This window comes from Gopherus flavomarginatus, chromosome 11, assembly GCF_025201925.1.
Source record: "Gopherus flavomarginatus isolate rGopFla2 chromosome 11, rGopFla2.mat.asm, whole genome shotgun sequence".
NCBI classification, from domain to species: Eukaryota; Metazoa; Chordata; order Testudines; family Testudinidae; genus Gopherus; species Gopherus flavomarginatus.
In genome coordinates, this window is record NC_066627.1 from 8,235,163 (window position 1) to 8,257,253 (window position 22,091).

The 22,091-nt window shown below is 45.6% G+C and overlaps 1 protein-coding gene and 2 pseudogenes across 6 annotated transcripts in view; 1 reads left to right on the top strand and 2 right to left on the bottom strand.

Annotated features, from left to right (window-relative positions):
- The window catches only part of LOC127031658 (zinc finger protein 420-like), a 54,825-nt pseudogene extending 41,500 nt beyond the window's left edge, over window positions 1–13,325 (bottom strand).
- Window positions 1–22,091, top strand: part of LOC127031107 (zinc finger protein 707-like) — a 769,794-nt gene that overhangs the window by 677,701 nt on the left and 70,002 nt on the right. The gene's annotated exons all lie outside the window — the stretch shown is intronic.
- Window positions 1–22,091, bottom strand: part of LOC127031106 (zinc finger protein 345-like) — a 565,317-nt pseudogene that overhangs the window by 505,199 nt on the left and 38,027 nt on the right.

Genomic DNA, 22,091 nt, shown 5'->3' on the forward strand with positions numbered 1-22,091 from the left:
ACTGTGTTTTCTCCTGGATTTGCCATTTAACTAAAATAAGAATAAGGCCTCAGGGGGCCGGATGGAGGAGCAGGCTGGGGATAGGACTGCTAAGAGAGTGAAAGCATCAGGTTTTCTGTATTGTTTTCTGCCCTCATTTTCTGAGCACTTTCTTTTCAGCATCAAATTTGCTCAGTTGGTAGAGCATCAGACTTTTAATCTGAGGGTCCACGGTTCAAGTCCCTGGTCAGGTAAAAGGACAATTCCCCAAGATTTTCAGAAGGCATCTCTTGAGGACTCTCTTTGACTTCAGTTTTTCCTTTTCAGAACTTGGCCTTTCCTAGGAAGGGCTCTTTACTGCTTGGGACTGAAAGTGCTACTTCCTTACCTGTCCACTGGCATTACAGTCTGGAGGAAGAAAGGCCTCTGGGCCTGCAACAAAGTGCTGTGTGCTGATTTTTTCAGCAAATGTAGGGCTGGCCAGAAAGGCATATTCCCACTGGGTATTCCCTGAGAGAAAAAATTGTCCCCACAGAGTCTTTCATGCCAGAAGTCAAACTCTCTTGATAGGTCCCCTGCTGGTCCCATGGTGTAAGGGCTGGTATTCAGAGCTATGAATCCTGAAATCAAAGTTTAAGCCCTGTAGAATTGTGGGGTCCTTTCATTGCCAGCTAATTATTCTGGGATTTCCAAAGCTTCCTCTTGCTCTCTCCAATGACATGGTAGCCTGTCTCTTGCCTGCTAGCTGTTGTGACTCACACAAGAGGTCATGTTTGATCCCAAAGCAAGGCCCTCCCTTAGGCTCAGTCTGAATAGAGGTCAATGTAGCACTGCATGAGACAGGTCAATTTTATTTTGCTTTGTATAACTGTGTTTTCTCCTGGATCTGATATTTAACTAAAAAAAGAAGAATGTCTCTGGGTGCCACATGGAGAAGCAAGATGGGCTTAGGGCTGCTAAAGAAGCAAGAGTAGAGTACTTTTCCCAGCTTCCCTGGCTGTCTAGCAAAGTTCCTACTGCTGCCACTGGCATATACCTGTGATAAACCCAACCCCTGAAGGACAGAGGCTGGGGAAATGAGCTGAGAAAGAGCCTTGGCATCAGCAGAGGAAAGCTAGAGGATCTGGGTCAGTTACAGTTAATCAGGAAAGATATCTTGGAGTCGTCGTGGATAGTTCTCTGAAGATGACCATGCAGTGTTCAGCAGCAGTCAAAAAAACAAACAGGATGTTAGGAATCATTTAAAAAGGGATAGAGAATAAGACAGAGAATATTTGCCCTTATATAAATCCATGGTACACCCACATCTTGAATACTGCAAATTTTCTGCCCTCTTTTTCTTGACTAGTTTCTCTTCTGCATCAAACTTGCCCTTTTTTTCTATGAGTCTGACTAGCTCCGTTGGTAGAGCATTAGACTTTTAATCTGAGGGTCCAGGGTTCAAATTCCTGCTCGGGTGAAGAGGGGACGTTTCCCCATAGGGTACTTCTCCAGCAACTGAACAAGTCATCTCCTCAGGATGTTATTTCGCAACAGTCTTTTTTCCTCCAGGACTTGGTCTTTCCTAGAAAGGGCCATGTACTGCCTAGGATGGAAGGGGCAATTTCCTCACATGGCCACTGGCCTCTCAGTCTGGATTAAGAAAGGCCTCTGGGAGTTGCAGCAAACTTTTACATGCCAACTTGGTGAGCAAATGCAGGGCTGCGCCCGCAGGGTCGTCCACACCAGAACTCAGCAGAGATCTGGGGGTTCCCTATTGGTCCCATGGTGTAAGAGCAGCCCTCAGGACTTTGAATCCTGCAATCTGAGTTGAAGTCTCAGTAGGATCTGAGGACAATTCCTGTGTGACCTAATCCTGCTGGGTCTTCCAAGGCTCTGTCTTGCTGTCTCAAATGATATGGAAGCCTGCCTTTTGCCTGCTAGCTGTTGTGACTTGAGCACAAGAGGGGATGTTTGATCCAGAAGGCTGGCCGTGCTTGGATTCCTGTAGGTAGGGATGGGAGCTCCATTTCCTCTGACTCCTGAGGCTGGGCTGCAGCCTGGCCTAGGAGGCAGCCTTATTGGTTGACCAACTGGCCCAAAGTCACTTGGGCGGTGTTGGTGTTCCCCATGAATGCTGAAAGGCCTAAGGGAGGGAGGCTTAATACTCCTCCCTATCAGTCAGGGTGGAAGAGGAGGGCTGCAAGAGTGGGCAAGTTGATGAGCTGGGCCTTCTAGCATTTAGTTGGGTATATGGTGAGGAACGCAAACTGGGAGAAGCAGTTGCTGGCCTGTGAGAAATGGCTCAGCCGGTGGCGTAAGTAGGCCTTGTAATTACTTACGAAGCTGTGATGCTCAAGACCTATCTTTCGGCTACAGGGAATTTCCTCAGCCATGTATTTCCCCCTGCTCCATGAGTACTGCTGAGGCTGAACATGATGACCTTCCAGTTCTTGTGGGGCAATAGGATATCCCTACCTAGACAGGAGACGTGTGGCTTTTCTGCCATATTAGAAGAGAGGTTGGGCCTGGTGGACTTTGAAGTCTTTTATGGCTTTACTTTTTTGTTTTTACATTTTCAGTGGGTGGCTCCCAAGCAAGAGTTGACTCACCTGATCTTTCTTTCTTCTCCTGCTCTTTCTCAGCAAGGGGAAGAAAAAGAATGGAGAGGGGTGACTAGTGGTGTTCCCCAATGGTGAGTCCTAGGACCAATCCTATTCAACTTAGTCATAAATTATCTGGAGACAGGGGTAAAGTAAAGTAAAGGTGGCAAAGTTTGGAGATGATACTAAACTGCTCAAGATAGTTAAGACCAACGCAGACTGTGGAAGATTTTCAAAGAGACCTCACAAAACTAAGTGATTGAGCAAAAAAATGGCAAATGAGATGTAATGTGGATAAATGTAAAGTAATGCACATTGGGAGAAATAACCCCAACTATACATACAATATGATGGGAGCTAATTTAGTTACAGTTAATCAGGAAAGATATCTTGGAGTCGTCGTGGATAGTTCTCTGAAGATGACCATGCAGTGTTCAGCAGCAGTCAAAAAAGCAAACAGGATCTTAGGAATCATTTAAAAAGGGATAGAGAATAAGACAGAGAATATTTGCCCTTATATAAATCCATGGTACACCCACATCTTGAATACTGCGTATAAATGTGGTCTCCTCATTTCAAAAAAGGTATACTGGCACTAGAAAATGTTCAGAGAAGGGCAACTAAAATGATTAGGGTTTGGAATGGGTCCCATATGAGGAGAGATTAAAGAGACTAGGACTTTTCATTTTTGAAAAGAGGAGACTAAGGGGGGATATGATAAAGGTACATAAAATCATGAACGATGAGGAGAAAGTGAATAAGGAAAAATTATTTACTTGTTCCCATAATATAAGAACTAGGGGCCACCAAATGAAATTAATGCACAGCAGGTTTTAAACAAAAGGAAGTTCTTTTTCACACAGTGCACAGTCAACATGTTGAACTCCTTGCCTGAGGAGGTTGTGAAGGCTAGGACTATAAGAGGGTTTAAAAGAGAACTAGATAAATTAATGGAGGTTAAGTCATGAATGGCTTTTAGCCAGGATGGGTAAAGGAATGGTTTCCCTAGCCTCTGCTTGTCAGAGGATGGAGATGGATGGCAGGAGAGAGATCACTTGATCATTGCCTGTTAGGTTCAAGCCCTCTGGGGTACCTGGCATTGGCCACTGTTGGCAGACAGGACACTGGGCTGGATGGACCTTTGATCTGACCCAGTATAGCCATTCTTATACTCTTATGAAGAGAGGGGCATGATTTTCTAACAGAGTTTCTGTAGTGTAGTGGTGCTCACATTTGCCTAACATGCAAAAGGTACCTGGTTCAAAAACAGGCAAGAACAAATTTGCTTACTTTTCCCAGCCTCCCTGGCTGTCTAGCAAAGTTCCTACTGCTGCCACTGGCATATAACTGTGATAAACCCAACCACTGAAGGACAGAGGCTGGGGAAATGAGCTGAGAAAGAGCCTTGGCATCAGCAGAGGAAAGCTAGAGGATCTGGGTCAGTCACCTTTTGGAGCCTTGTGGCTTGGTCTCCTCTGCCCTGGGAGGTTGGCTGGTGGAGACCAGCTCTTCCTGCTGGCCTCCTTTGTGTGACTTGCCAAAGGAGGAAGTGAGGCAAGAATGGGGCAAAAGAGGAAAGTCGAGCTGAGGAAGGCAGGGCAGAAGCTAAGCCCCTCAGTGCGGCTAAGTGGGGTTAGTAGAGCGCCATCATTCATTCTGCAAAGTCTGGGGAGGTGCAGTTGGCTGCTGGGAGGCAGGATCCTGTGCCTGCCTCGTGGCTTCCTAAGGATGGCTACTTGCAATCCAGGAGAGGAAGGATGGTTCTGGGTGAAAGGAAGACAAGCAAAGCTCTGGGAGGAAATTTGGGTGCGGGGTGCGGGCTTTCTGCTTGGGGGTTGAGGTGCAGGAGGGGGTGGTGCTTACCCCGGGCACTGCAACTCCCGAAGTGACCAGTACACACAACCCTGTGACAGCAGCTCTCAGGTCAGCGGGGACAGTGAGTCTCCATGTGCCGCTACCTGCAGGCGCGGCCCCCAGAGCTCCCATTGGCTGCAATTCCTGGCCAATGGGAGCTGTGGAGTTGGTTCTCGGGGCAGAGGCAGCACATGGAGACACTCCCCCCACCCCAGGGGATGCTGGGAAACGCCAGACACTTTTGGAAGCGGCACAGAGGGACAGAGGCAGAGTGGGCAGGGAGCCATCTTAGTGCTGCTGGCACATCTCTGCACACCCATTGTGGGAGGGGGGCAGAGGGCCTCTATGCGCTGCCTGGAGTAGGGGCAGAGCACAGAGCTGCCTCCCCTTTCAGGTCTATTACAGGAGTGGGTGAGTGGGCTCTTTTGGCCTGCAAGGTGCAGCAGGTCGACTAGATGATCACACTGGTCCCTTCTAACCTTAAATGCTCTGAGTCTAAAAGGGAGAGGGAAGTAAAGAAAAAGAACCCAAACATTGTAATACCAGGGTGACTCCACCAGCTCACTGTATAGTCCTGCCCCTTTCTTCCTTCACTGGGTGTTTAATGACCTGCAGAACATTGATTCTCTCATTCCATTGATAAACTGATACAATGTGACGGAAATTAAACTAGTTTCCAACTGAGAGAACAGCACCTCAGTGTGGTGGCTGGGAATTGAACCTAGGTCAACTGCTCAAAAGGCAGCTATGCTTACCCTTATACCACCAACACATCTGGTGAAGTCATTCCTTATGCTTGCCCAATGAGGCTAGGCCAGAATTGAGGCATTTTCCTGCCTGTTAAAATGTACTGGATTCTCTTCAAAAAAAAGCGAAACACCTCTATCTTCACTTGGGTTTGAACAATCAGCCTTTCAATTAGCCACCAACTTTGTTAATCACAGACACAGGTAACTGCCTACTTTCCAAGCTTGTGTATGAAGCACCTACAGGGATACAACTGGTTAGTGAGGGAGGCGCACTGCTGGGGTTAGGAGTTCAGGCCTCACCCAACACACCGGTTTTCATTAGCCACAGAGCTTCCCCCATTGCTTTGTCTCATTCACATGGAAAGTGCCATACGAGGGTGATGAGTGTAAATTCTAAACTCTGAAATGTGGCGGTGGCCCAGAGATTGGGATAAGGGGTTTGAAGAGAAAAAGCTCTAGGAGTATAAAACCAGACAGTGTCCAGGGGCAGGTGCGGTACAATGCCTCAACAGGGAGCCATGGGGGGGGGGGGGTGTTCCACTCTCTCTGTGAAATGTCCTGAGAGGTATTTGAAGATGAAGATAACGCCATGGCTAAGAAGTGACTGGCACGTCCTGGGTTCAAGAAAGGAAGGGTCTTGGGTTAATTGTCTGAAGATTTGCGTTACTGTCACTGTCTGACCCCCCTTCAGCTCGGAGCAGATTTGTACGTTGCTGGGTGGAACACACAGACTCCTGGAGAGCAGGGGCAGCTGTTTCCATGGCAGAGAGCCTGACACTTAGGAAACTTTCTATACTTGCTGCTTTGAAGCAATTCAATAAAATAACGGTGGATCTACAATGTCCAGTCCAATATTTCAGCCCCCTGCTGCAAAAACGCTATTTTAGAATCTACACAGGAGGCTTCCAGTGCTAGGATACCTGACCAGAGAGCTCAGTGGGGGTATAACAGCTGCTGACTCTGAGGGTCCTGGGCTAAATCCACTTGCTGGTGAAAATGTTTTGATTTATTTGATTGATAATGAGCACCAGCTACCAGGGGAGAAGCCCTGTGAGTCGCTGCCACTGGGAAAGGGAAGGGGGAGAGGGAACAAGAGGAGAAAGGCAGAAACATTGGATACGAGGAATTGCGGGGAAAAGAAAGAGAGAACAGAGAGACAATACATGATTGAAGCAGAACCGGTGTCCCAACTCGATCTTGTTCATCACAGGTGTTCAGAGAGACAGGTAGTTGCAGGTTTTCCAGTGTCAAGTCTGAACTTTGATTCTAACAATGTGAGTTCAAATATCAAGGGGATCTCCACAGACCTGATCTCTTTCCCTTTTAGTATTTTTATTTTCATGTATTTGTCTTAACCGTGATCTTCTCTTTCCCCACCTGTATTGCAATTTGGGGATTATTTTTATTTTGCCTCCCTTTTGTTCATGTCATTATAATTGTAACCGCAAAGGAATCTGCAGGAGCAAAAACTGACTCAATACTTTATTTCCCCATCATGCCAGAACATCATACAAACAGCTCACACAGCTGGAATCAGAACACGGAAGGCCAGGGAATGGGAGATGCAGGTTTCCAAGTGTTCTGTCTTTCTCAGATGAAAACATTCCAGCCCCTTGTGTGCCTCCATCGTGTATGACCTGCTGGACTTTGACACACTTATTGTCTCATTCTATGGATGTGATTGTAACACAATGTGACTGAAATTAAACCACTTCCAGACGAGGAGACAGAAGACAAAAAGCCATTATTGCACTGGCTGGGACTCAAACCCAGATCAACTGTTTGGACAGCACCTATGCACAATACTATAGCACCAATGCATCTATTATGAGTAGCTTTCTAGCATGCTCTGTGTGCTGGCAAAGGGGGTGATATATGACCATGGAATTAATGAGCAGGGTGGATGGGCTGGAAGTTGCCTGACGGCAGGGAGCAGAGTTCGGATCCCAGAGTGAATGAAAGGGGGCAAAGGTGAAATCAGAGCTCATTGGGAGCTGACCCCACCCCAGGAGAGGGGAACCGAAAAGCAACTTCACTCATAGAAAAATCTTCCCTGAGAAGGAAGGGAACAGCTTGTTTTAAAGACAAGGTTTATGTTTGTTCCTGCTACATATGGAGGGGCTGGGTAGTTCTGATTCCAGCCCCGCAGACTCTGGGAGGATAAGGAACAAATTCAGGCTGCCAGTCACCTGCAGGAGCAAGATGATTTTTTGACAGTGAGGGATGCCTCGTCCTAAAGGCCTTTGTCTGCCCCCTTCTACTGGCTGTTTGTTACCGGAATGCAGCCACCACTCCTGGGTCTCTCCTGGGGAAATAATGTTTCTGTGCAAAACACCAAAGCTTTTAACAGAAAGAAAGAAAAGGAGATGGCAACAGAATGGGACTAGCACATAAGGAATGAAACACAAGATGCTTCTCCCACGTGCATTGACTTTTAACCTTGGTTGCGGTGTTGTTGTATCCATGTTGGTCCCATGGGTCCTCTGGGGGGGCGCCTGACATTGGTCATTTTCAGAAGACTGGACAGTGGGCTAGATGAACTGGTCTGACTCTGTATGGCGGTTCTTATGTTCTAACTGCTGTTTAGGAAACAGACGACCTTTCAGGCAACACAAAACTGAAGCAGGGTGCTGGATTAGCTCCAAAGCTTGTCTCTTTCACCAACAGAGGTTGGTCCTCTACAAGCTCTTACCCTCACTCGCCTTGTCTCTCTTGGCCTCTGAAAAGTGTTTTCTCTCCACTCCCTTTGGAGAGAAGTTAAGTTTCCCTTTGGGCAACTATCAGGCTGAAGCAATTGTATTGACCGGGACACTAGAATTGAAGATTTAATATTATAAACAAATGAGTCTAAACCTGAGGTTCTGGTTTCCACATTGATTTTTCTAACTCAGTTCCCAATTGTCTTCTAGAAAGGCTTCCAGGCTGCCTGCCCAGCCCAACAAAAGTGGCTAGGAGAGATTCCACAATCCTGCTCTTTCAGGTAGTGGAAGGCTGCTATCAAATCCCCCCTCACTCAGTCAGTCCCCAGCCTGTGGCAGTGCATAGGATTCTTCCATCCTAAGTGCAGGAGTCTGCACTTCTCCTTGTTGAACTTCCTCAGATTTCTTTTGGCCCAATCCTCCAATATGTCTAGGTCACTCTGGACCCAAACCCTGTCCTCCAGAGCTTGGATTCTTTACATGCTTTCACAGAGCGAAGTGCACATGTTCCATGATTTCATAGGGCAGAGTTCTGTGCTATTGGGAGCTTTCCCTGTGCGAATTTGACAGGTGGATCAACATAGAGACACACTGTGACCTTTCTCAGGGTACTGAGGGCTATGAGTCTCCTTGTTGCCACCTGCCACAAGGAAGAGGGAGTTTTGCATTTGGCAGCTGGATGTTAGTGACCAAACTCACCAGCCTGCTGGAACTCAAGGACCCTCCTCTGAGTTACAGCAGCCACCCTAACCCCTGAGTTCCTTCAGTGTGTCCATCAGATATTTGGTGAAATCCCAGATCCTCTCTTACTGAAGTATCCCAAGATACAGTAGCAAGGGTCCACGGTAAAACTAGTATCTCACGCAGCACTTGAGTACAGTTATTGAACAAGCAAAAAATTATTTAACGGATAGAGATTTAAACAAACAAATGTGAGTGATGGATACCAACTGCTATCAACTAAACAAAGGGAGAAAATGATAGAAGAGAAAGGCCAGCACAAAAAACAGAGAGAGGAACAATAAGATACTAAAAGGACAATGGTTGGAACTCTCCATTTCTCTCAGTCTTTGGATTGATGGGTACTAGAGCTGTAGCAACAGTTGAGGAACCAGGGTAAATTAAATCAAATTAACTTTTCAAAATTAGCCATCATTTCCTGTATGACTAACAAAAACAAGACAACTTTCAGTTTTCCAAAATAATTCAGATTATCACACAGTCTCTTACTCTTTAACCAATAACTTCACCTATAATTTCATTTTAATTGGTAACAACAACATATTCAAAGATCACAAATTGTTGTCATATGTTACTTTTCTTTTAATCCCCATTGCCAACAACTGAACCCTGGTTCTTATTGTGGTTTGTCCCAATGTAGGACCCAGCCACTTCTGTGACTTCATACATCTCAGGATCTTCTGCCATACGTGTTGGTAGAAGGGGTCTTCTATGTCGAAATCTTTGCATCATGGAGAAATATACCTCTCTTTTCACACTTTCTAATCTTTCAAAGTAGGAGGAGGTAGAGAAGTAATGTAAATGCATAAAGCACAAGAGAAACCTCTCTGGTCTACACTAAAGACATTTATCGGGATAACTATATTGCTTAGGGGTGTGAAAAATCCACACAGCTGAGCAACGTAGTAACAGAGCCCTAACCCTTTGTGTAGATAGTGCTACATGAGCGGGAGAGCTTCTCCTGCCAACAAAGCCACCGCTGCTTGCGGGGGCTGCACTAATCAAGTCCGATGTGAGAAATCTGTCCCATTGGCTTAGAGCATCTGTAATAGCAGTGCTACAGCAGCGCAGCTACTTTGGTACAGGTGTGCCAAGATCAGCTTAATTGTGTAGCCACAGCATCAGACACAAAGCCATAGTATCAGGACTCAACTAGCGAGTATCTGGAAGTCTGAAATTGGAGGCTGACAAATTCGTTGCCTCATTGTTTACCATCATTTCTACAGCCTGAAAGTCCTTGTTACCCAGCCAGGCAGCCAGTTTGGGATCCGCAGGGAAGGAATGTCGTATGAAGCACTCCCTCTTTGCATCCAAACAGTGAAGGATGACTCTTCTCAGTCTAACCCTGGCATACTTTGGAAGTGTAATCAGGGACACTGAAGTAGGAAGTGGAGTTGTACAAACAATTTTCCTTGGGTCACCATAGCTTCCTTTACTGGGGTGGAAACCAAGAACTGGGTGTGGACTCTTTTAACCTCAGCTCTTTGCAAATCCTTGGTCTCGGATAGGGGAAATTTACACTTCTCTGAAGTAGAATCCTTTAAAAAAACCACTTAAAATCTCAGCAGTGTTGATGAGGAATGGTTTCCTGAAACACATCTAGTTTTTCTTTAATTCAGTGGCACAGGTCCAGGGAAGGGACTGGATACAGGCCTGGATCAGAATCTTCGTTAGTTACCACAGCTGGAGATTCTATTAAAAAGTGGGCATTTTTCTGAAGATATTACATTTTCAACACTGGTTTTATTTTATACACATCTTTAGAACGTACAAAGTATAAATTCGACAAGAACTCCACTTCTATTTCCTCAACATCTGTGTCATGAACGGCTGCATTTCCCATAGCATAGGATTAGCTAGGAGAGATCTTCTGTAGGGCCTGGGTTACAAACGCTTTGGGAACCAAACACATGAGCATTTTGCCTAGTTCAAAACCACTTACCATGGAATTCTCTTCCCAGATCATCGGAGACAATATTGCCTTAAACAACTGAAATACACTGTGATCATATACACTTCCTTCAGTTAGTTGGGGTTGTGCTGTTGTTCACCATTTCTGAGTGGAGATTTTAAATCACTGCTGTTTCTTTGTTAGCCTGTCCAGTAAATTAGAGAGTTCACTCCTGTTGATAGAACTGCACTTCAACTTTCTCCATGTCATCATAGAGGGATGGGGAAAAAGCAAAGCTGAAATCATAAATGCGGACTTAGCAAAGGGTCATTGTCTTAAATTCTTCAATAAACCTGAGCTACATCCTATCAAAATGAATTAATATCAAATTGGGTGACCAAACACAGCCTTCAGGAAAGATAGAAACCCACATCACAGAGAGAGAATACATTACAAAGAAAGTGTCAAATGAAATTCCGGAGCAGGTTACATCTGATTATTCAGAACCGGGACAAGAGATTCTCCCACCACATTGTCCTCTGATCCATTCAAACCTGCTTCTCTCATCCCTGTCTCCATAGTCAGTTATGTTATTTACAAATTTTTTATTATTCTAGCATTCCCATAATAAGGGAAAAACAGCCCTCTTCCCAGAAGTGGATTTACAACAGATGGAAGCTGGGATTTAAACTCTAAATGATCACACTCTATTTGGAATCCATTTGAATTCCCCTCCCAGGACTTTTGACACTCATCTCCAGTCACAGCGATTCTGATATAGGATTAAAGTAGTAAAAACATCATCTGCAAGCACAGACAACAGAGAATGCTTCATCACGTGACACTTATGAGAAGTGGATGTATAGAATGTGATGAACATAAACTCTGCATGGCCCAGGCAAAAGGTAACAGTTCTGCAGTGAAGGGGAAGGAGGGAATCTTTGAGTCACCCCATCTCCTTCCAGTGTCACGGAAGCTGAAATGACACATTTTTCCTGCCCCTGCTCCTCTTCATTTACATCTAATTTGAAAAATTCCCAATATAACTGCTCTTCAGCACAACCCAGAGCAATGTGAGAACAACTGGCAATGATACAATCTGTATCATTGGTGACTAACAATAACTTTGCAATAGGAGGAATGGTACAAATGTGACGTTCCCTGGTTCCTCATAGGAAGGGCACACTCAAATTACTTGTGGGACAATAGAAAGGACAAATAGGTCCATCTCAAAAGAGGGCGAACTGCAAAAGGCAAAAATGGGCCACTCATCTGGACAAGCTGAGGGATAATGGTGCTGCAAACAGTTCAAAGAGCTTTAAAAGTTACTATGTGGGAATCAGGAAAAGTGTTAAAGAAAAGAAAGTCTTGATAGCCCTAAAGATTGTTACATTGTTGATCTCCGTGACAGATTCTCTGATGGCTAACGTGGACTGAGAGCCAAGAGAAGGTTTTCCCACACTCACAGCATTCGTAGGGCCTCTCCCCTGTGTGGATTCTCTGATGCTCAGAAAGGGCTGAACTCTTAATGAAGCATTTTCCACACTCACAGCATGTATATGGCCTCTCCCCTGTGTGAATTCTTTGATGGGTAATAAGGTTTCAGCTGCGATTGAAGGTTTTCCCACACTCACTGCATTCATAGGGTCTTTCACCTGTGTGGATCCTCTGATGTCTAGAAAGGGCGGATCCATCAGTGAAGCTTTTCCTACACTCACGGCATTCATAGGGCCTCTCCCCTGTGTGGATTCTCTGATGCTCAAAGAGGGCTGATCTGTGAGTGAAGCATTTTCCACACTCACAGCATTTATAGGGCCTCTCCTTTATGTGAATTCTTTTATGGGTAATAAGATTTGAGCTGTGATTGAAGGTTTTCCCACAATCATTGCATACATAGGGCCTGTCCCCTGTGTGGATCCTCTGATGTCTAGAAAGGGCTGAGCTAGTAATAAAGCTTTTCCCACACTCACGGCATTCATAGGGCCTCTCATCTGTGTGGATAATCTGATGAACAGAAAGGCCTGATCTGCAAGTGAAGGTTTTCCCACACTCACAGAATGTATACGGCCTTTCCCCTGTGTGAATTCTTTGATGGGTAATCAGGTTTGAGCTGTTATTGAAGGTTTTCGCACACTCACGACATTCGTAGGGCCTCTCCCCTGTGTGGATACTGAGATGAACAGAAAGCCTTGATCTGTGAATGAAGTTTTTCTCACACTTAGTGCATGTATTTTTTCTCTTTTGCCTAAGGATTTCTTAGTGTGTTGTGGTTTCCATGAGGACCTTCTGAGTTCCCCGAGAGGAAATACATTTACCCAATTTCTCCCCTGCCTGGTTTCCTTGCACTCTTTCTGGTCTGTGCTGAATCTCAAAAGAGTTTCCCTCCTCATTACTCCTGGACACATTCCTTTCCGATCTTTGCGATAATGCTCTGTGTTTATCCACTTGCTCAAGATTTCCCTGCTGAGAATTCTGCTCCTCTTTCTCACATGTCATTGCATCACCTGCTGCGATAGAGACAGAAACCTCAAAACAGGGATGGAAAGGGGAAGACCAAACCAAAACAGGCGCTGAAGACAGGTCAAATAAAAACCAGGAACTGAACTCCCCCAAACTTTTCCCCTAAATAGGACAGAGGAGGGGGATGAATTCAGCCTTCACATCCTATCCAAATATGCAGGGGGAACGGAAGAAGCTAATGCCTGGTGTCTTCTAGGATCTACAGGAAGCCATGAGCTATATTTACCCTGAGGATACAACTCCTGCTAAGGACAATAATGAACTGAGAGACCTCCCAAGGGCTTTGCTGGGCATACCAGATGTTTCCTTCAGGCACTTACAGATTCTGAGTTGGTTTAATGTTTTCTCACCTGTGCGGGGAGCCCTCAGGATCTCTCTTTCCTCAGAGCCCTTGTTCCAGCTGGGAGATCATATCAGGCTGGGTAAGAGGAAATCTTGCTGAGATGAAAGAAAACAAAGGAGTTCAGTTGATTTCATAAGACTTTGTCATAAAAAAGATTCTGTTTATTTAACTTCAGTGCTTAGTGTGACCTGGTGGGCCAGAGGCAGTTCTCACTGAAAATGCCAAGATCGGGGCAGACTGAAAAAGAGATCACCCACACAGGCTATCGAGAAGCTGAAAAAAGAAATCACACAGCCCCTTTCTTGCATCCCAGTTCTCTGACTCCCAGTCAGCACCTAGATCCAGCACAGTGAGAGGTTATTTAAAAACTGCTCACATAAACAAAATGATCTTCTGACCCCAAAGGCCAGCCACGTTACCAGGTCAGTATAGGTTTGGATCTTACCCAAAATACCACACTCCCAGCCAATCCTTTAGCATCTAAACTAAAGATTTAAACGAAATAAGATAGAATGAAGTGAAGTGGGAAAGCAGTCAGATACATTCCAAAATGGATAGATCAGGTTCTTAGCAGTATTAATGAGTTGCTGGTGTGAAAGTCAGTCGGGAACACATCCACAGCTTGGCTGTCTCATTCAGTCCTTTGTTCCAGGGTTCAGTTTGTAGAGAAGTTGCTCCAGAGGCAGGAAGGAGGATTGATGACAAAACGGAGATGATGCAGCTGCGCTTTATATTCCTTTTGCTATGTGGCTTGTTCTTCCTGTGTCCCAAACACAAGATTCACAGCACATGGCATGGAAAAGCCTTGGAGTTCTCATTACACAGGCTTACCCGGGAATGTCTTACTGACTCAATAGGTGTATCCTCTTGGTCCTTTCCTTGGGCTCATTGTACAGCTGATGACCCTCAATGGGCCATCAAACAGGCTAGGCAGTGTTGATGCCAATATGTCTGGAGGTGTCACCCAGAAACACTGCCCAAGTCTGGAAATACAGATATACCCTACATATCTATAACTCACAATACAAAGGTGATCGAAATATAGAAACAAAATGATCATACTTGGAAAATCATAACATTTTCACTGACACCTTTCATGGCATATCTAGCCCGATTAATTGCAATTTTATCAGATTTTATTATTTTATTATTAATACCAAAGTGTCTCACAATTCCATACAGTGTCACACTTGGAAACCAGTGAATTTCCAGGTCCATGAAGATGCCGAACACTATGCTTAGAGGGATTGAAATACCCACAAAGCTGATGGGAACAGAAACACAGACACAATCTGTACCCCTGTGTTCACTCTTCTAGAAAATTATGATCAATTTTGTACACAGTATGGCTTGTGAGGTATCATTGGAAAACCCATAACCTACGAAATATTATCCTCCTGTTAAAATGTGTAGTAACACTGTATGTAAAGTTATGAGATTTTACAGTATGATATTACTGAAAAAGTTACAGTTCTGGGGAACACCCAGAGACCATTTCCTCAGAGACAGCAAGGCAAACAGCTGGTCAAAAAGCCATTCTCCTGCAGGAGGAAGGTGTGAAGAATACATTTACATTCCATCACAGGGACCTCTTGAAGCTGTTGTGGAAAATGACCACACGACTGATTTTGAATCAGCTCAGCCTGAGGCTCTTTTCTTAGTTACAAGCATGCAGGAGCGGACAGCTATTGAAATGCTGTCCCCCTGAGCTAAAAATCACACAAGCCTTTTAAAGCTTAAAACCACAAACACATAGGTTGCACATTAATTACCTTATTTGGAATATATTGCAAAATATGATGCAGGTCAAAAACAAGCTGAACAATCATTTTTCCATATTCGGCCTATCCTCTTATTGCTTTCTTACTCTAGTTTGTAGTTTGAGTTTTCTAACACTTCCACTGTGGTTATGTTTCACAATCTCGGTTATTGCAAATCAGTGTGTTTGGGGACTTTCCACTTCACCTACTTAGGCCCCTTCGGCACACTAAACCATTGTTCCCCAATTTTGGGGACTTTCCATTCCACTTTGCCTTTCTCTGCCCTTTACACAGAGAAACAAGCTCAGCTAATACTTTAGGCCTACTAGCTTGACCAAAACTCCAAAACTCTTTCTGTAGACTTTCCAGCACAATTCTCACATCTCCAACAGACAGCCTGTCTCCGTGACTGAGCTGAGAACTGAAGTGGTTTCTAGTACAAACGACTGAATTCTAAAAACAGGTGAGGAAAATGCTTGAGACTCTCTCTCTCTGCCCTTTCCCTCTGCTCATGACAACTCCTGAAGAGCTGAACGCGGGCGGCAGGGGTGGGTTAGGTTGAGTCCTGGCTGAAAGGAAAACCAGCCTGTTTCAGCACAGGGTGAGAAAAACATTTGCCTTGAATCCGTTTCAGCTTGTTAACTTAGACATTAGTTTGTGTTTTATCTTGCATTTCTTTTGTTAACAATTCTGAGCTTTATGCTTTATTATCTGTATCTTAACATTTTTTTATAGTTAACAATCTTGTTTTATTCTTTATCTAACCAGTGTGTTTGTATTAAACTGTTTTGGAAACTCCATTTGGGATAACAAGGCTGGCGCATGTCATTTTACTCTGATGAAATGACAGACTTCATATGAGCTTGCGTTGTTCAGGAGTGTGCTGGACAGGGAAAGATGCACATTTCTGGGGAAAGTCAGGGAGCAGAGAATTTTCTGGGGTTCTTCTGTGAGGTACTGTAATTTGTGAGTCACTGACTAGCAGCACTCAAAACTGTGTAGCTGGGAGTGAGTTACATGCTGGAGGCTGTGTGTGAACTGCCCAGGAGTGGCTGCTCTCATAGTAGAGCAGTGGAAAAGGCACCCCAGCTTGAGAACTGAGGGGACAGAGCTGTTCAACAGTCCAGGTTGCACTGTGGTTAATATCACAGACACTCAATTTCAAAGAGTCTCCTAAAACACAGAGAAGGTAAATCCATGTCCCAGAAATCAAAGACTCCAGAGAGAGGGCAAGTCTCCCTGGCACTGCTTCTTGCTTGATAGAGAAGGTCCAGAGACTAGAGACAAATGAGAGAGTCATTGGTAAGGCTGGGAACAGTAAGCATGGGCTGATAGGGTTTCGGTGGAGAAAGGGAACAGGAAGGGCAGGGATATCACTGAATTCAGGATCTCAGCAGTACTAGATGTCAGGATAACACATACTGCAGCCCATTGGAAAACATAATCCCAACTATATATACAGAAAGGTGGGGTCTAAATTAGCTGTTTCCACTCAAGAGAGAGACCCTGGAGTCACTGTGGATAGTTCTCTGCAAACATCCACTCAATCTGCAGCAGCAGTGAAAAAAAGTGAACAGAATGTGGGGAATCATTAAGAAAAGGATAGGTAATAAGACAGAAAATCTCCTATTGCCTCTATATAAACTCATGGTACGCCCACATCTCGAATACTCCATGCAGATATGGTCATCCAATCTCAAAGAAGTTCCCTTGAGCAAACAGGAGCTATTTGACACTGTGTGATACGGCTCCTGTGCTCTGTTCCCAAAATGTTCTGCAGCAGGAGAGGGCCTGTGGCAGTGTGTGTGTCAATGGCATATGGGGGTGATGCTGAAACAGGGCAGAGTAGAGGTGGCATTGTGAGGTTGGCATGAACCTTATCTCTTCATTTCCTATTCCAAGAACCAAGGGGACGGGAATCCTTACCCAATGAGGTCACATTCTCATAGTTCTCCTGCATGACATCTCTGTAGAGGGCTCTCTGAGTGGGGTCCAGCAGAGCCCACTCTTCCCTGGTGAAATACACAGCCACCTCCTCGAAGGTCACCGGTCCCTGAAAGAGTAAGAGTCCAACACTCAGTACGTGATGTCCCAGTCTCAGCCCCACTCTTTGTGGGGGAGAGGAGCCAATCAAATGCAAGCTCTGGGTGGATCATAGTTAACAGAGTCCCACCCCCACCCTGCAACGAGCGTCCTGGAAACACCACGTTAAGGGGACCAAGAGAGAGCCCTTTGTCTCTCTCAGCAGATCCATCACCCCGCTACTAGCCACCGACCGATATAGGAGATGGAGGTCCGAGCAGGGTCAAGGGAGAGCTCCCTGGTAGGAAGCCCAATAACCTCATCGTGAGGAGCTGGATATGAAGGGAGAGGCAGCTCCCCTAAACCTCACTGATGGGTTCCCCCTTCATATCTCACAGCAGCCGCTGGTTAGTCAGGTCAGGCTCCTGCACTGGGAGTCTGGTCAGTTTGACTAGCTCTATGAAGGTGGGTTATTCTCAGTTTCACAAATTAGGGTATTTCCACCACCTAATTTCATGGGCTTGTTCCTAGAATCTAGGCCACTTAATAAACAACTCCCAGCAGGTTTATCTCAAGCTGTCCTCCTCCCTTCCCCACCCTGTGCATTTCCTGCCCCGCTCCAACCTCCAAAGCAGACTGTGCAAATCTTCCCATCTCTGGTGTATTTGCTGTCCCTCTCCCGCCCTGCAGGAACCCACCAGCAACCTCCCGATAATCCCTACCTTAACAGGCTCCCCTGCACCCATTTCTCTTCCCTCTCCCATGGGAGGATGAGATGAGCTGGAGCAAAAAATGGACGTCATTCTACAACCTGTCTGGGTGAGAAGGACAGTTGTGGGGGTATCTGAACAGGCTTTAGTTAATTTCACCAGATGATTCTCCCAGGCCCTTTCCCTGCAGACAGACACCCTAGATTCTGCCATGCTGAGAAAGAGATCAAGCATGTTATTACACTGTAGACCTGGCCCCTTCTGCCAGGCTAAGCCCACAGAGAGATTTTTAACCTCTCTTCTCCCTCCCCTGACCTCATAACAATGTCTCTGAACACAAGGCTAGAAAAGAGCAGAACCAAAGGAGTCACTGGGGGATTCCCTCGGACACCGACCCCACGGCAGCCACACCCCAGCAGGGGAATATGGAGTCAGGACCTGGCTTTTCCTCTCTCTGATCCTTGTTTTGTTCACTGGAAAGTGGTTCTGCCCAGGGATGCAGCAATACATGTGTCTGGGTGGACTAGAGAGCTGGAAATCTCTCCCTCCACTCATTTCTCCCACTGCCCCTTTCAGTCTCTCCTTCCCCTGTCCTCTCTCCCTGCCCCTCTGGCTGGGAAAGTCCCATTCCCGGGGGTTTTGCTCTCCTATGGCTGGATTTTCTCCTGGCAATTGCTAATGGGAGGAGAAACGAGGAAGGGCTGTTTGTGCATAGTCACTTTCTTGCCAATCCCCAGCACTTTCCCTGAGGTCTTTCAGTTACCTGGAGTCTGTGGTAGAATTCGTATTAACAGGGCCCAGGTCTCCCACAAGGGGCTAGTACCAGTTGGAGAAAGTCATTACCTGGGCTGGGCAGAAAAGAAGCTTTAACTAAGGTCAGTTGCCAGCACAGAACCCCATTGGGGGAGCAGCAGCTGCCAAGCCTGGTCTCCCAGATCACAATGAAGGCTGCAACATCTGATCCAGGAAGCTGAACCCCAATATCCTGAGCAGAGAGGGACAGAACATCTAAGCAGCTTCCCTCCTTTAGCTCTCTGGGGAGAGCAGCTAATGAGAACCCCTCCTCACAGGGAGAATTGCTGCTCTCATTTGCCCCACTGTCCATCTGGAGTCACTCCTTGTCTTTCCATACAGTGACTCTGGATTAACAATGGTCTCAATCAGACCAGATTTCAGAAATGAGTCTAGAATGCTGTGGAAGAGACCATTGTGTGGCAGTGCTGACCCTCTTCCCACCTCTCTCACCCCCCAGATCTAGGATAAGGGCTGGGGGGAAGGGAATGAATATTCCCAATGGAACTGGAAGTTCCTGCACTTTTCAAGAGAGGTGAAAAGAAACATCAGTGATTTCACCTCACAGTGTTTGACAGTGTTTACAGCACATTTTCACAGGAGGATAATATCCAGTAGGTTATGGGTTTTCAAATGATACCTCACAAGCCACACTGGGTACAAAATTGATCATAATTTTCTAGAAGAGTGAACACAGGGGTACAGATTGACACAGTGTCTGTGTTTGTGTTCCCATCAGCTTTGTGGGTATTTCAATCCCTCTAAGCATAGTGTTCGGCATCTTCATGGACCTGGAAATTCACTGGTTTCCAAGTGTGACACTGTATGGAATTGTGAGACACTTTGGTATTAATAATAAAATAATAAAATCTGATAAAATTGCAATGAATCGGGCTAGATATGCCATGAAAGGTGTCAGTGAAAATGTTATGATTTTCCAAGTATGATCATTTTGTTTCTATGTTTCGATCACTTTTGTATTGTGAGTTATAGATATGTAGGGTATATCTGTATTTCCAGACTTGGGCAGTGTTTCTGGGTGACACCTCCAGACATATTGGCATCAACACTGCCTAGCCTGTTCGATGGCCCATTGAGGGTCATCAGCTGTACAATGAGCCCATGGAAAGGACCAAGGGGATACACCTATTGAGTCAGTAAGACATTCCCGGGTAAGCCTGTGTAATGAGAACTCCAAGGCTTTTCCATGCCATGTGCTGTGAATCTTGTGTTTGGGACACAGGAAGAACAAGTCACATAGCAAAAGGAATATAAAGCGCAGCTGCATCATCTCCGTTTTGTCATCAATCCTCCTTCCTGCCTCTGGAGCAACTTCTCTACAAACTGAACCCTGGAACAAAGGACTGAATGACCCATCCAAGCTGTGGATGTGTTCCCGACAGACTTTCACACCGGCAACTCACTAATACGGCTAAGAACCTGATCTATCCATTTTGGAATGTATCTGACTGCTTTCCCATTTCACTTCATTCTATCTTATTTCGTTTAATCCTTTAGTTTAGATGCTAAAGGATTGGCCGGGAGTGTGGTATTTTGGGTAAGATCCAAACCTATACTGACCTGGTAACGTGGCTGACCTTTGGGGTCAGAAGATCATTTTGTTTATGTGAGCAGTTTTTAAATAACCTCTCACTGTGCTGGATCTAGATGCTGACTGTGAGTCAGAGAACTGGGATGCAATAAAGGGGGCTGTGTGATTTCTTTTTTCAGCTTCTCAGTAGCCTGTGTGGGTGGTCTCTTTTTCAGCCTGCCCTGATCTTGGCATTTTCAGTGAGAACTAGCCCAGGCACACCAGGTCACACTAAGTATTACAGTTAATTTAATAGAATGTTTTTTATGAAAAAGTTTGATGAACTTAACCGAACTCCTTTGTTTTCTTTCATCTGAGCAGGGATTGTAGTTTCCAAACCTGATGTGATCTCCCAGCTGGAACAAGGGGAAGAGCCATGGGTCCCAGACCTCCGGGGCTCTGAGGAAAGAGAGATCCTGAGAGCTCCCCGCACAGGTGAGAAAACATTAAACCAACTCAGAATCTGTAAGTGCCTGAAGGAAACATCTGGTATGCCCAGCAAAGCCCTTGGGAGGTCTCTCAGTTCATTATTGTCCCTAGCTGGGGTCGTATCCTCAGGGTAAATATAGCTCATGGCTTCCTGTAGGTCCTAGGAGACACCAGGCATTAGTTTCTTCCCTTCCCCCTGCGTATTTGGATAGGATGTGAAGGCTGAATTCATCCCCCTCCTCTGTCCTATTTAGGGGAAAAGTTTGGGGGAGTTCAGATCCTGATTTGTATTTGACCTGTCTTCAGCACTTGTTTTGGTTTGGTCTTCCCCTTTCCATCCCTGTTTTGAGGTTTCTGTCTCTATCGCAGCAGGTGATGCAATGACATGTGAGAAAGAGGAGCAGAATTATCAGCAGGGAAATGTTGAGCAAGTGGATAAACACAGAGCATTATCGCAAAGATCGGAAACGAATGTGTCCAGGAGTAATGAGTAGGGAAACTCCTTTGAGATTCAGCACAGACCAGAAAAAGAGCAAGGAAACCAGGCAGGGGAGAAATTGGGTAAATGTATTTCCCTCAGGGAACTCAGAAGGTCCTCATGGAAAAAACAACACACTAGGAAATCCTTAGGCAAAAGAGAAAAAATACATGCACTAAGTGTGAGAAAAACTTCATTCACAGATCAAGCCTTTCTGTTCATCTGAGTATCACACCGGGGAGAGGCCCTACGAATGCCGTGAGTGTGGGAAGACCTTCAATAGCAGCTCAGACCTTTCTAAACATCGGAGAATCCACACAGGGGACGGGCCCTACGAATGCAGTGATTGTGGGAAAGCCTTCACTCACAGATCAACTCTTTCTGTGCATCAGAGAATCCACACAGATGAGAGGCCCTATGAATGCCGTGAGTGTAGGAAAAGCTTCACTCACAGATCAGCCCTTTCTAGACATCAGAGGATCCACACAGGTGAAACACTCAATGAATGCAGTGAGTGTGGGAAAACCTTCAATAACAGCTCAAACCTGATTACCCATCAAAGAATTCACACAGGGGAGAGGCCGTATAAATATTGTGAGTGTGGGAAAACCTTCACTCGCAGATCAGGCCTTTCTGTTCATCAGATTATCCACACTGATGAGAGGCCCTATGAATGCCGTGAGTGTGGGAAAAGCTTTATTACCGGCTCAGCCCTTTCTAGACATCAGAGGATCCACACAGGGGACAGGCCCTATGTATGCAGTGAGTGTGGGAAAACCTTCAATCACAGCTCAAACCTTATTACCCATCAAAGAATTCATATAGGGGAGAGGCCGTATAAATGCTGTGAGTGTGGAAAATACTTCACTCACAGATCAGCCCTCTTTGAGCATCAGAGAACCCACACCGGGGAGAGGCCCTATGAATGCCGTGAGTGTGGGAAAAGCTTCA